The sequence below is a fragment of the Gouania willdenowi genome, chromosome 22 (assembly GCF_900634775.1).
Source record: "Gouania willdenowi chromosome 22, fGouWil2.1, whole genome shotgun sequence".
In the NCBI taxonomy this organism is placed as follows: domain Eukaryota; kingdom Metazoa; phylum Chordata; class Actinopteri; order Blenniiformes; family Gobiesocidae; genus Gouania; species Gouania willdenowi.
The window spans coordinates 28,332,227-28,345,875 of record NC_041065.1 but is presented as its reverse complement, the minus strand read 5'-3'; the positions used below and the strand labels follow the sequence as shown (position 1 = coordinate 28,345,875).

At 34.9% G+C, this 13,649-nt stretch overlaps 1 long non-coding RNA gene across 2 annotated transcripts in view; it reads right to left on the bottom strand.

Annotated features, from left to right (window-relative positions):
- Positions 1 to 10,390, bottom strand: part of LOC114456562 (uncharacterized) — a 142,619-nt gene extending 132,229 nt beyond the window's left edge. Inside the window, exons 1-2 of one of the 2 annotated variants that reach the window (XR_003672843.1) lie at positions 10,296 to 10,390; positions 335 to 404 (exon numbers count right to left, since the gene is read on the bottom strand). This is a non-coding gene — a long non-coding RNA (uncharacterized LOC114456562). Of the gene's footprint in view, positions 1 to 334; positions 405 to 6,335; positions 6,440 to 10,295 lie in introns of those variants that run through there. The other variant, XR_003672844.1, reaches the window with a different exon arrangement.
- Positions 10,391 to 13,649: the final 3,259 nt, after the last annotated feature.

Below are 13,649 nucleotides of genomic sequence, written 5' to 3'. Positions count from 1 at the left end.
TTGGTCGGGTATCCATCATCTAGTTACAGTATCTAATCAGCAGTACTCCAGTCCTAAAGAGTTGATGCATGCCCCTCGGAGGCTTGGCTGATGACTGCAGTTACACTAACGACCGTGGTTTCACTATGGAGTATAATTTATACATCCTGCCCTTTGCTCCTTTAAAGAATCTCATGAACGACGATCAGTTTTCAGATCAGCTTTAAATATGATGTAAGAAGGAAGTCTAATTCTAAAGTGCCTCCAAGTATTGATATGTTTTGTTATTTTACAAATATCCAATAATGACAGAGTAAACATGTTTCAGTACAATTGTGTAAATCATTCTTCTTACCCTCTATGCCACACGTGTCAAACTCGAGGCCCAGGGGACAAGTCCGGCCCTTTAGAGTGTCCAATTGGGCCTGCAGAAGAAAGAAATAATTATTGTGTAAATTACCATAAAATACAGTTGCAGATTTTAAATTCACCAAATTTAATGAAACGCTGCATTTTTGCTTTGTTTATATCACATAAATGCAGTCAGTTTTAATTGGAAATTAAACTCAACACTTCCACAAAATTCCTCTAAATTACACAAAAATTGGCAACATATAAAAACTAAAACTATTGAAAACTAAGGCACAATGATGTTAAATTGTTCTTTATTCCCCCACCTAAAATCTGTGGCCCACTTGAGATCAAACCGGTCCGTATTTGGCCCCTGAATTAAAAGGAGTTTGACACCCCTGCTCTATGTTGTTTATTCATCCAGTTCCTATAAATGAATAAAATAAAAAAAACCCTGGAGCATGATGCTGCCACCACCATGCTTGACGGTAGGGATGATGCTAGAAAGGTGATGTGAGGAGCCTTTTCTTCCACAGAGGCCGATAAGTTTTTTTTTAGTTTCATCAAACCAGAGAATTTTGTTGAATATGGGTTTGAATGTTTTCAAGCATTTGCTTGATTTCTGCTGGTGTGTGGCATTCCAAATAAAGTTCAATCAACTGCATTTACCACAGGTGGCATTCAGTCACATGGTAGAAGCATCTCAAAGATGACCGATGGACTTCAGATGCACCTGAGATTGAGTCTCAAAGCAATGGGAGTGAATACTTATCTAGTGGTTATGTTTAAAACTTTACAGTTTTTATGAGTTACAAAAAGGTCTGATAAGATGTTTTCACTTCATCATTATTGGATATTTTGTAGAGATTTCTAAAAAGAACACATAGTCAAATCAGGTACAGGATACATAAGTAAGTAAACTTTACTTACAGAGCGCTTTTCACAGGTAAAAACCACAAAGTGCTGTACAAACATTCCAGTATCAACACGTCTAAAGAAGACATGGAAAAACAGTCACAAATAACCACTGTGTTTAAATGTTTACAGTTTTAATAAATTTACAAAAAGGTCTGGGAAAAGATGTTTTCCTTTCATCATTATTGGATATTTACAACCGATGTAAAGAAAAAAAAACACATACTCAAATCAGTTACAGGATATTTTTATATAATAATAAAATGTGGAAAAACGGAAGGAGTGCAATACTTGGAGGGTAGCGTAAAGTAAAATGTTATCCTGTAGAAGCCAAAGTAGAGAAAATACCCATGCTGTAATTTTCAAAATAGAAGCCCAAAATGGATGCTTATATGAGACTGAAGATTATTTGTTTAAACTACTTATTTACTGTTTTAAAAAATGTTGGACAGTGCTGACTTTTAATTACAAAATTGTATCTTTAAAAGACACAAGAACATACAGAACAATAGAAAACTAATTACCAGCTCCTTAAATCAACCCGTTCTATGATGAAGTAAAAAAAAAAAAAAATACTTTTAATGACTGTTGATTTTAAGGATTGCTGGGAAAATAAAATCTATTTGTTTTACAATGATTAGATGTGAAATTGTGAATATTTATTTGTGTTGACTTCCAGGCAGTGTGTGGACCGTGGAGATGTTTTACTGTGGTGTGAAACTTTAAGAGCTTCGGTTGACCGAGGTGTTTACGAGCCGCTGACACATCATGAAGGACGAGGTAATAAGTAGCAAAGAGGTGGTGGGTCATAATGCACTTTGTGGATTTTGTGGCTCACGTTCAGTAAAATCTCAAATTGTTAAACAGAAGTGGGAGTGGTGTAATCAGATGGTTCCCGGTTCAAGCCTCACCTGGGCCATCACTGTGGGATGTTGAGCAAGTCCCTTAACCCCGAACAGCTCCCCAGGCGCCGCAAAAATGGCTGCCAACTGTCCCCCAAGGAATGGTTAGTGAATTTCTCCATTGTGAGATAGTAAAGTATACAAAATCCAAAAAAAAAAGAATGTCGACCTTGCTGGTAAAGATGTGGAGGAAAGTAAAAAAATAAATTCTGATGAACTACGGCCGGGCTCGCACAATGTCTCCGTGTACCAACCTCCGTACCAACTTCCTAAGAATTCAGTCAAATCTGTTCCCCCGAGTAAAACAAATGAAATTGTGCAAAGTTAAATCTTAATCTACAATGAATTACCTTTGAAACAATATATCACACGACTTCTTTTAAAATGTACAAGTACAAGTAAAATAACTGATTTAGAAATGTACTCAAAAAAGTACAAATACCCACAAAAGCAACTCAATTACAGTAACGTGAGTACTTTGTTAATTTGTTACTTTCATCTCAGTATATATAATGCATTAATGTCAGTTTTCTTTTGTTCTTCGTGAAATAGTTTAGAAGTAGCGGCAGGACTAAAGCGTTAGGCTTCCTTCAGCCCCTTCTCAAACATTGCTGGCTTTAAGTGATCAATGATTGATTTATAGTTTTGTTATTTTTGAGATAAATAAATCAAAAAAAAGGAGAGCCTTCCAAGACAGTTTGCTGAACAGTAAACGGAAACCAAATCCAGCAGCAGACTAAATAGGAAGGTGTGCCAGGCCAGCTTTAAATCTATTGTGTGTGGATGTATGACTAAAGCTGCTGAGCTACAAATTACTATCTCATATTACCCTAACTGCCCTTTTTATTTCCTGGCAGTGGGGCCAGATGCGGTGCGTGCCAGTTTACTCCTCTCTGCCCACATCCCTACCGTAACATGGACATCCTGCTGTATAACAGTAGTCAGGCCCAGCGCTCCCCTGAGCCTGCTTTTATTACCTTGTTGACACCAGCTGCTAGTTCTAAGCACTTTTAAACGCTGAATCTGAGTGGTGGTTCAAAAACACAGAATTAATGCAGTTATTTCCCGCCCAGCTCTCTTTTTTGGAAATACATTTAATCCCCAAAACTAACACCAAGCCACCGTTTGATGAATTCAGACAGCTGGTGGGAATAAGGCATTTGCCAGTGGTATAAAATGTGTGTATGTGTGTGTGTGTTTGCAAATGTAGTCAGCGTGTGCCTTCGTGTGTGGGAGGGCGTCGACATATTAAAAAAAAGTATCTTTTTCAAACTTGATCCGAGCCCAAATAATAAAAAAACCGCACATTCGTCATACAGTTCTATAAACAGAATCCATCGCTCACGTTGATAATTTGGCTTTTTTTTTTTTTTTTTTTTTTTTTTAAAGGTGAATAAAACCGAGATGGAAATGTGAAATAGCGGTATAACCAAATGTCACAGATTTTCTCCTTCCTCCACCAGTGTGACTCTCAACTTTCACTCTCTCCACACTGGCACGCTTCATTACTTCTACGACTGTGTGAAGTCGCTTGGCTTGACTTTCACACACACACACACACACACACACACACACACACACGCCACATAAGCGTATGGATTTAAATGTGCATTCTGATGCATCTTCCTCCTCGTCGACTCACACACTTTGCCGCGGTTCACACACACGAGCTAAAAAATGCTATTTAGCAGCTGTACCTCTGTTTCTTTCCCACTCACATGACAAACATATGTTATTCCCAAACAAAGCAGACTGTACTCAGTCTTTTGAGTAAAAAAGTTTACTTTACTTTTTAAAAAACAATTATAAAAACTTTCGTCTCCTGTAGAAATCCTACAGAAGCGTATTGTATTCACTGAAGAACACTTCTTTTCTGAATTGATGAGATAAAAATAAGTAAATAATGAAAAATTGCCCTGTTTTCTTGTTTTTATATGTTTTTAGTTTTTTTCTGAATTGATGAGATAAAAATGGGCAAATTTTGCCCATTTTTTCTGTTTTTATAGGAGATTTTTTTTTTTTCTGAATTTTCTATACAAACTTATCTCATCAACTGAAAAAAAATGAAAAATATTTCCCATGAAAAATTATCCAATTAATTCAGAAAAACTGAAAAACATTTTCTATAAAAACAGAAAAACAGCAGCTATTTTTTAAAATTATTTACTTATTTTGATCTCATCAATTCAGAAAAACTGAAAAATATTTCCAATAAAAACAGGAACAATATTTGTATTTACTTGTTTTTTATCTCATCAACTCAGAAAAAATAAATAAATAAATACAAATCATATAAAAAAAAAAAATTCTTTTCAATTCACAAAAACAGAAAAAAATGTCTTGTAAAAAATTATCTCATCATTACAAAAAAACATATCCTATAAAAATGGAAAAACTGACCCAATTTTTGCCTTTTACTAATTTTTATCTCATTAACTCTGAAAAAAATGAAAAATATTTCCCATAAAAAATTATCTCATAATTTCAGAAAAGTAAGTGTGTGTGTGTGTGTGTGTGTGTGTGTGTGTGTGTGTGTGTGTGTGTGTGTGTGTGTGTGTGTGTGTGTGCGTGTAGGTGTGTGTGTGTGTGTAGGTGTGTGTGTGTGTTTACAAAGGGAGGATCTAAGGTTCCATAGGTAAAACAAGTACAGACTGATGGTTGCCAGGAGCACCTGCCTGATTTACATTTCATAATTGCAAATGAATTAGCAAAGATACATTTCACCGACACAGACGGGGAAGGCAACATTAGGACAACTTGTACTTGTACCTGAAGGAGAACTTGTTTTCACACCGATATTTATAGGAAGCTCAGAAAACTTGCATGCAAGCCAACAGTCCTCACAAGCCTGTCAATTTTTCTTCCATATTGAAATGTAAATCAGCGACAGCACTGTATGGATACATACATTAGCAACTTTGAATTTTATGCAATGCAAGCTGCAAAACGATAGAAAATACCAACTGTTTACAACTTAGCAGAGTCAGATTGGAGAAATGTGGAAATGTTTCAAAGACAATGAATAGAAATGTCGATCCAGGCTGGATTGGTTTTGGTAATGGTTCGGTTAAAAGTGACAAGAAATCACTTTCTCATGCTAGAAAATGAATAAAATTGCATTTAATATATAATAAAGAGGCCACAGTCTTATTATCTGATCAATTTTGAGCTTATTTGAATGAGTGAATGAGGCTTTTAATTAATTTTAAGCATTTTTTATTATCATAAATGATTATCTTAAAATTGTACTGTTCCCTGAACTGTATTCATATAAATGAAAAGTGTGTCATATATAAAATAGATTATTATTATTAATATTATTATCCATCAATTTTCTCCCTCTTATCCGTCGTCGAGTTGCGTGGTGTAACTTAATCGGTGCAATGCTTCATTTTTCCAGCCAAAAATGAACCAAAGACAAGCTGTATGATTTGTTAAAAAAATGTTCCACGTGTCAATGGTAACACAATATATTCATACATGAACAGTGGGAAATCAGACAAGAGAGAGCACAGAGAAAAGAGTATACAGTATATTTCCTTTTAAACTGTAGGCTCATACTGTCCTGAACTTTAATGAATAATAATACAGATAAAAAGGAACATTCTCATAAAACAGTCATTATGCGTCCACCTTAATTATTGAAAAGCATTGGTTTGGTTTCAAAACTACTCACGTTGTATCTGATCAATTCTACAGTTTCTGCTGTTTTTGACTCAAATCTTTTTGAAAAAAAATCATTTAAAACAACACCAGAAAGGGAAGATATCCTCAATCCGCGTATCATTCGTTCATTCGTTTTTCATTATGTAATAAAAACGAAGAAAAAAAAAAAAAAAACACTCATTATTTGATATTTGTCTCCAAAACCAAAATGAAAAAACAGAAAACGCCTTGTTTTTCAAGTACAGAAAATGAAAAACGGAAAACCAACACCTTTATTTGTTTTCTCCATTACCGATTGGCCAAGACAAACGTGTGTTGTTGTGACCCCAGTGTGTCTTCAAATATAGTTTATATATAGTTTATGTCCTTGTGCTTGAATTCAAGTTTCTGACCTTTTCAGACAAAACTCAAGAACTGAGATTCCTAAGGCACACTGACCAAGTTATAATAAGACATTCTAAATTGGACATATCATGATCATCTAATAGTATTTCTCATTAACCAGCCTAATGGTTTACTCACCTGCTTAGGCACAGATGTCAAACTTAAATCCAGGGGCCAAATCTGTCCGATTCGACCCACGGTCCACGTACTTTATCAATATTAATCAGCAGATTTATAGATAATAGTCCATTTGTACAAACCAGCACACAGAATACTCAGGACAATTACTCTACATTATGGCGCTTTTGATTAATTGGCAAAAATAAATTTCAAAATTACCCATTTAAACCTATTGGAACAGTGCGAGGTTATATGGTTGCACATTCTTCCTTCAAAATAAAAGCTTGTCACATCATAGAAGCCAAATAGATAAAAATTTCAAAATAAAAGCTGATTCTGTCAAGGTAATCTTTCCTACCTGTCTCACCTGCATCCTGGAGTTATATCTGGTATTTACTTCTCTGTGATCAAACTGTGGTTCAGTCACTCCTCCTTGATTTATTTGCCTTCATTTATTTTTTTATTTTTAACTATTGTAACATTCTAATTTCCTAAATGCTTAAAGCAAATTCTGTTTTCCTCATGATTTAACTTAATTGCAAATTAGTTATTTGTATTAGTACTAATTAAGCCCATCAGAAAGTAATTAATAGCACAGATTTTACTTTGAAATATCATTTTGTTGATCTTTTGCACTTTAAATGAGCAGGATAATTAGCAGTGAAAGGTTTTCTCCATTTAAACTTGTTTTTCCACTTATTTTGATTATTATAAACAAAACTAATATTCTTCAAGGGGGTCACACTGAGGCCTTACAAGCGTGGTGGAAAAACTTTTGTTATTAAAAAACTAAATATCTGAAATGTCATCTTTCGATGATTTAGTTCTGATGATCTCAAAATGTCAAAGTGTAATTAAGCTAACTTTTTAATGACGTTCTTTAATTTGTTTCATGAGATTAAACATGTGCAGTTATTCGGCACTTAATAAACTGCCCCACAAACTTGATGTGACATGTTTCAGGCTCGGGGAGGAGAACAACAACAGTGAACCACACCTGTCCCCATGATGTCATGTTCTCACAGGTATCCTGTACTCGCCTGAAGATGTTCTCACTTTGATTCTGTGTCATTGTACTGTAGGAAACAAACCAGGACAGCAGGTTAAAAGGCTCAGGTGACACAGGTGTGTTAACCTGTACACGTAAAAGAATTCATCAAACCCTTTATCCAGAGGTGGACTGGCCATCTGGCATACCGGGCATTGTCCTGGTGGGCCGTCGACCCGAAGTGACGACCGAGTAGAGGAAGACATGGTAATAGGTGCGCAAAAATGATCCAAAATTGGCAAAAACATGGCAAGAAAAGAGTGTAAAATGACTAAAATGAGCCAAAAGCAGTCAAGAGTGCCAGAAAATGGGCAAATAAAGAGGAAACAGGTGGTTTGTAATGACAAAAGGTAGCTTGAATTGGCAAAATGTGTCAAACAATAGTTAAAAAAAGGGCAAAGATGTGGAACAAAAAGAGGCTAAATGTAGTGAAAAAAGCAAACAAGTTCTATTTATTAGGCAAAAGATAGCTTATTTGGATGAAAAGTGGTCCAAATTTTTTTTAAGAAAGGACAAAAATTGGATAAAAGTGTCAAAAAGTGATGTATATTGGCAAAAGCTAGCTAAAATAAAAATTAAAAATTAAAAAAAGTGTCAAAAGGGAATAAACATGGCAAGAAAAGAGTGTAAAGTGACTAAAATGGGCCAAAAGCAGTCAAGAAAGGCCAAAAAATGGGCAAATAAAGAGGAACCAGGTGGTATGTAATTGCAAAGAGTTGCTTAAATGGGCAAAATGTGGCAAACAATAGTGAAAAAGGGCAAAAATGTGGAAGAAAAAGAGGCTAAATGTAAGGAAAAAAGGAAACAATTTGTATTTGGGGAAAAATTTGCTTATTTGGATGAAAAATGGCCAAAAAATTGAAGAAAGGACAAAAATTTGATTAAATTGTCAAAAAGAGCTTGTAAAAAATGAACAAAAAATATGAAGAAAAAGGTTGTTAAAGTCTAAAAAAAAGGGGAGAAAAGGGGCAAAAATGCCCAAAGGAAATAGATGAAAAGAATTAAGACATAAAGAGCCACATGTTGAGCAACACTGACTTATTAACGTCTTCTACACAGTGTTGCTGATAATGTCGTGGACTGGTCTGGACACAAAATGCCAGGGATGAATGTTTGTCCCAGTCCACTTCTACCTTTATCCAATTCTTAATTCTTTCCCTGATTAGGAGACGTGTTGCTGTGGTTAAGTCCGTCTTTGATTAGGGAGCGTGGTGCTATACCGCTGCACAATAACATGCTCACACACACATATACACACGTACTGTACATGCACGATCACATGGAGAAACACACATGCAGAGCAGCAGGAAAGCAGAGGAGCAGCTGTGAGTCGCACTCATCAGTTCAGATTGAAGGAGACACAGACGGGCTGGTAAACAGACACAGATGTACCGAGCTGAGCAGAACAGAGAGTGGGAGAAAGAGGAAGGTCACCCTTTGACAATGAGAAGGTAGTGACAAAGTCAACAACTGTGGCTGTAAAAAGAAAAAAAAAAACAGATAAAAGACCAGTAGAGGAAGAGGACTGCAGTGTTTTCAATGTTAAATAATGCTAATATTATTAGAAATGTGGGGACTAAATTATTTGTATTTTAAACCCTCTAACACCAACAGTAACCGGCAACATATTATTAACGTGACTAAAGAGCTTAAATAGCGACACAGATTTCTTGTTTCGATGATTTTACTGGTTGTTAATCTTTCCATAATCTTACCAAACATGCTAAATATCAATAAATCCATCAAACTTTATTAAAACACCTTTCTTTACAAATTCAAGTGCTTCACATGAATTTGCTTATGTGATTGGCAAAAGTTAAAAATGATAAAAAGGTTTAGAGAATAATGCACACAGAAGTAATCTAATGAAACAAATTAAAAAAAATATGATTGAATTAAAATTTAAAAAAAGTCAGAAACAAGAAAAAAAAGCAGAGATGGGAACAATTTTTAAAATAATAAATATTAAAATTAGAATGAAAAAAATTCATAAAGCACAATACATAAAATCCAGACTGAATATTGTTTTTCTATGTTGAATGTCAACTACTTTTAATAATTTCATTTGCTTCAGAAAAACAAGATTAACGTCGCTAGAGCGAAGTTAGCTACAATGCTAAAGACTTAGCCACCCGTTTAACAGGAAAAAAACATGGAAATGTGTGATATACTGTACAGTAGTATAGAAACTTTACTTGTGAAACTTTTAATTACCGTTAACTGGTGAATCACCTCCACATTTTGCATGAAATCCTGCGCATATACGTGAGATTGGAGGCGTAATGGTGCTGCCATTATGTGTCACCAGATAAACTAATGACCATTTGAACTAGTACATCATCAGGTAAACATGTTTCTGTACCGGTGCCTTTTTCAGATTTGATCAATCATAACTAACACATTAAAAACATGGTTTTTTAATGATTTGGCCTTTATAATAAAGGCTTCTTAGTATCTCTTTCCTCATTTTGATTTTTTCAATTTTGGAGTGCCTGGTTTCCCCCATTTCTTGACACATTAATAACACTTCAGATGATGCTTTGCATGCATTATGCATTTTTAATCACATGATAGCATAGCTACTACTCTAACCGTAACACATAGCGTGGAATTGTCAGTTTCTCACACTTTCTAAACATTTTCAGTGATATAATAATACAATATTGTCTATAAACATCTGAGACATTTCTGTGTCATGTTGGGGCCCGATTTTAAATAAAGAGCGGGAAAGAAGAGAAAAAAAAAACCAGATCCGACTGATTACTCCATTTCAGAACGTGAATTCTGTTGTTTTGTTTTTTATCACTTTTCCACAATCACGGAAACTCCTGAGGTCCGACTTTAATCCTAATTGTGACATTAAATTTGAATTTAAATGTTGCTAACAATTCAGGTTTAACACACACAAAAACACACTTAAAAACACTCACCTGGGATCTCCTTCCTTCCCATTTTTTCTCTGTTTCTCTTTCAGCCTGTATGGTTTCCAGTTTACTTCTAATAATCCACAAAAACCAGATTTGGCACCTTAAAAAAAAATAAAATACAAGTATAAAATCCTCCAAAAGCGTAAAAAGTCAGTTCAATAAAAAGCATTATGACTCATTTCCGATCCAGATGTGAAAAATAGGGTCTTTATATTTCAAAATTAACACAACAACAACACTTTTACTCTTTGTGTTTGCACAGTTGACAGAAGCTCATCTTCAGCTGCCATTTACATGCCCTTATTAAAATAATAATAATAATAATAATAATAATAATAATAATAATGCTAAAACATTTCCAGGGAATTTTACTTTGTGATCTTTGCCGTTCGGCTTCTGTATCATCTCACCAGCTTCAGGTAAGCACTCATTTACAGAGGTAACCAAACGTTAATAACTGATCAGCACCTGGAGCGTCAAACATTCCACAGTACCTGAGTAAACATGGTAATGGGTCGCTCAGCTGTACACGTGTGTCAGTGAGCGCGTGCGTGTGCGTGTGCGTGTGTATAGTTTGTATAGCCTGCAGGAGGTAAAAGTGAAAGACCACCAACTGAACAACAGCCCAGGTGGTGAAACGAGAGAAACGACAGGACAGTCGTCAAACACCTCAAACCTCAGGGGTGTGGATTTCTGCAGCTGCTGAGGAACACGTGCACGCCACGTTCTGCACGACAAGCTTGCTGACGTGAACAGAACGACATAGTTTTATAATCGGAAGAAGAATTAGAATTATTTATGGTCATTGTGATAAAAGAACAACAGAATTTAATGCAGTAAGAAGAACAGAAAGTTTAAGAATAAATTAAGAGACATGAGACATAAGAGGGGCAAAGATTAACTTTACTATGTTCTTTACTACTATATGTACAAAATTAAGCAAAAAATGTACGATTAGCAGTCTATAAAGAAGCTTTACCTTCCAACTTTTTTGTTATTTGTACCTAATATTGTGTTCATATATATTTACATATATACTAATTTTTTGTATTTTATTACATGTATTTTAGTAACTTTGGGTTTTTTAGGACCAAAGCCCATTTATTCAAAAAGGTTGCTGGAATATGAACGTGAAAAAGTTCTTTATCAAACAAAATCCTAACCACTTACTAGGAAAATGGTGTTTAGGGGTTAGGGTTGGACTGACCGAGAGAAAAATAAAATAAAACAAAATAAAATGAAATAAATGAATGTAAATGAAATTAAATTAAAGAATGTTGTCGACTTTTCTAAGAAGGGGTGACATGTATTCATTGAGTTCTAACCTTGTCCCTTGGTGGCACATGGCATCTGAATTAGCCAAAGCAAATAATGTAAAGTTTGGTTTTCACCCTTTCTATATCAAACTTTAGAAATCTAAATTATTATTGACATACACATTCCAGACACTTGGATTTCTTTCCTAAAGTTCACATTTAACATGTACATTCCCCACTTATAACATGTATGTTAAACCAGTGGTTATCCAACTGAATCAGTAGCTTTGGATGTGAGTGAAATAATTTAAAAACAACTATTAATGTCGTATGATGTATAACTACAAATGGAAATCAATGCAATTTCTAATACAAAGATCCTAAATATTTAAGGTTCAAAGAACATATGGGGCTACAAATGGCAATAAATTGTGTTTAATTGACAAGAGGATTATGAGGGGGTTAATGAATATTTTTGGGGTCTCTGGAGCCACAAAGTTTGAGAACCAGACATGTTGGAGTCTTTTAATTCAATGTAGCAAAGAATGTGTGTCCCTGGAAATGTCAGTCTGTCATTTGATTGATGGTAAAAAGTTCATCTTGATTGAAATTACAAATTTGACGTCTAAAACTTTTTAACCGAAGTGTAACCTTACTGTGGTTCAATATTAATTTGTATTAATTAAATTTCAACACAGCAATTCTGTGTTGGGACCAGTGTGAGAATTCCTACTTTTTCCATAAAAACAAAAAAGATAGATGGGTGACTGACAAAAACCACCTCTGCATCTTCACTTAAAAAGCCTTGAGACTATGTTGGAGCACATTTCCATTTAGCAGCTTCACTGTTATGGGATGTCAAAACTATTTATTCTATCTGCACTTCATTAATCCACATTTTCCCATGCAGTCTCCCATCTTTAATCATCATTCCAGCCTTTTGCCAGCGTGGCCTCTGGTGGCCAAATGCAACAAGTGTTACAATGTGTTCCCTCGGTACAAAGCGGTGTGTGTGTGTGCGTACACGTACAGAGAAAACACACTTCGTATGTAAAACCTCATTTATCTCAATTTTACGATCATTACATTCTTCATACTGGGCTACATCGGCAATTATAGCCAAACTGCTAAAGTCGTAGTGCTAAACATGTGAGGAAAGGTGTGCCAGCTAAAGGTTAGCTTACTTACAGTAGCTACCTGTATGCTAAGCTAGGGTGACCATATTTGGATTTCCAAAAAAGAGGACACTGAAATACTAAAGGAACTCTACGTTTTCTTAAATCTACCTTGTAATGGCAAAATACAATAACATAAATCATTTCTGTCTTTATAATAAAGTGATGAAATCAGTGGTAACTCAAGTCAATCACCTTTATTACGCATTTTAACAATCTGTCTTTGAATTATCTCATATAAACCTTCTTAAAATCTCTCGATCTTTGAAACAATATGAGAAACATTGCCTCCTAGACATTAAAACTATTAGAAAAAAACTCAAGGCTTACAGAACAGTAAATAATCATTAAATATACACTTCAATAAATAAACTTAAAAATAAAATCCGCCGCTATTTGGACTCTTTTAATCTCTTCCTTTTGGACTTTGGTACTCTGTCAAAACAAAGTGATATCTTTAATGATTCCGACTCGTGTGAGCAAAATTTCCATAATGAACCAGATTGGCTTTAAAGATCAACTCATTAGTTTTCATAAACTGGTGGAATTTCTCAAATAGAGCAAATATTAGCGGACTTATGGTCTTTTAAATTAATGTGTTCCTCAAGATGTGTTCAAGGTCTCTGGGAAACCTCGTCAATTAAATTGATTTGTAAAATATCCCCGGACAGCCCGGTGTTATGTACTGAGTTTGCATCGTATATGCGCACTACCAGAAAATGCATTTTTGCTAAAAAAAAAAAAAATTCATTTTTGTTTATATTGTTTTCAAAGTGAATGGACACGTATTTTATGTGTTTATTGGATTAGGTTAGGGCTAGGGTTAGGGTGAGGTCAAGGTTAGGGTTATAATCTCAGTACAGAGGTAAACTCAGACCGTGACACCGGGACAAGACGTGAAAAGAGGACAACGTCTGGGCAAATCT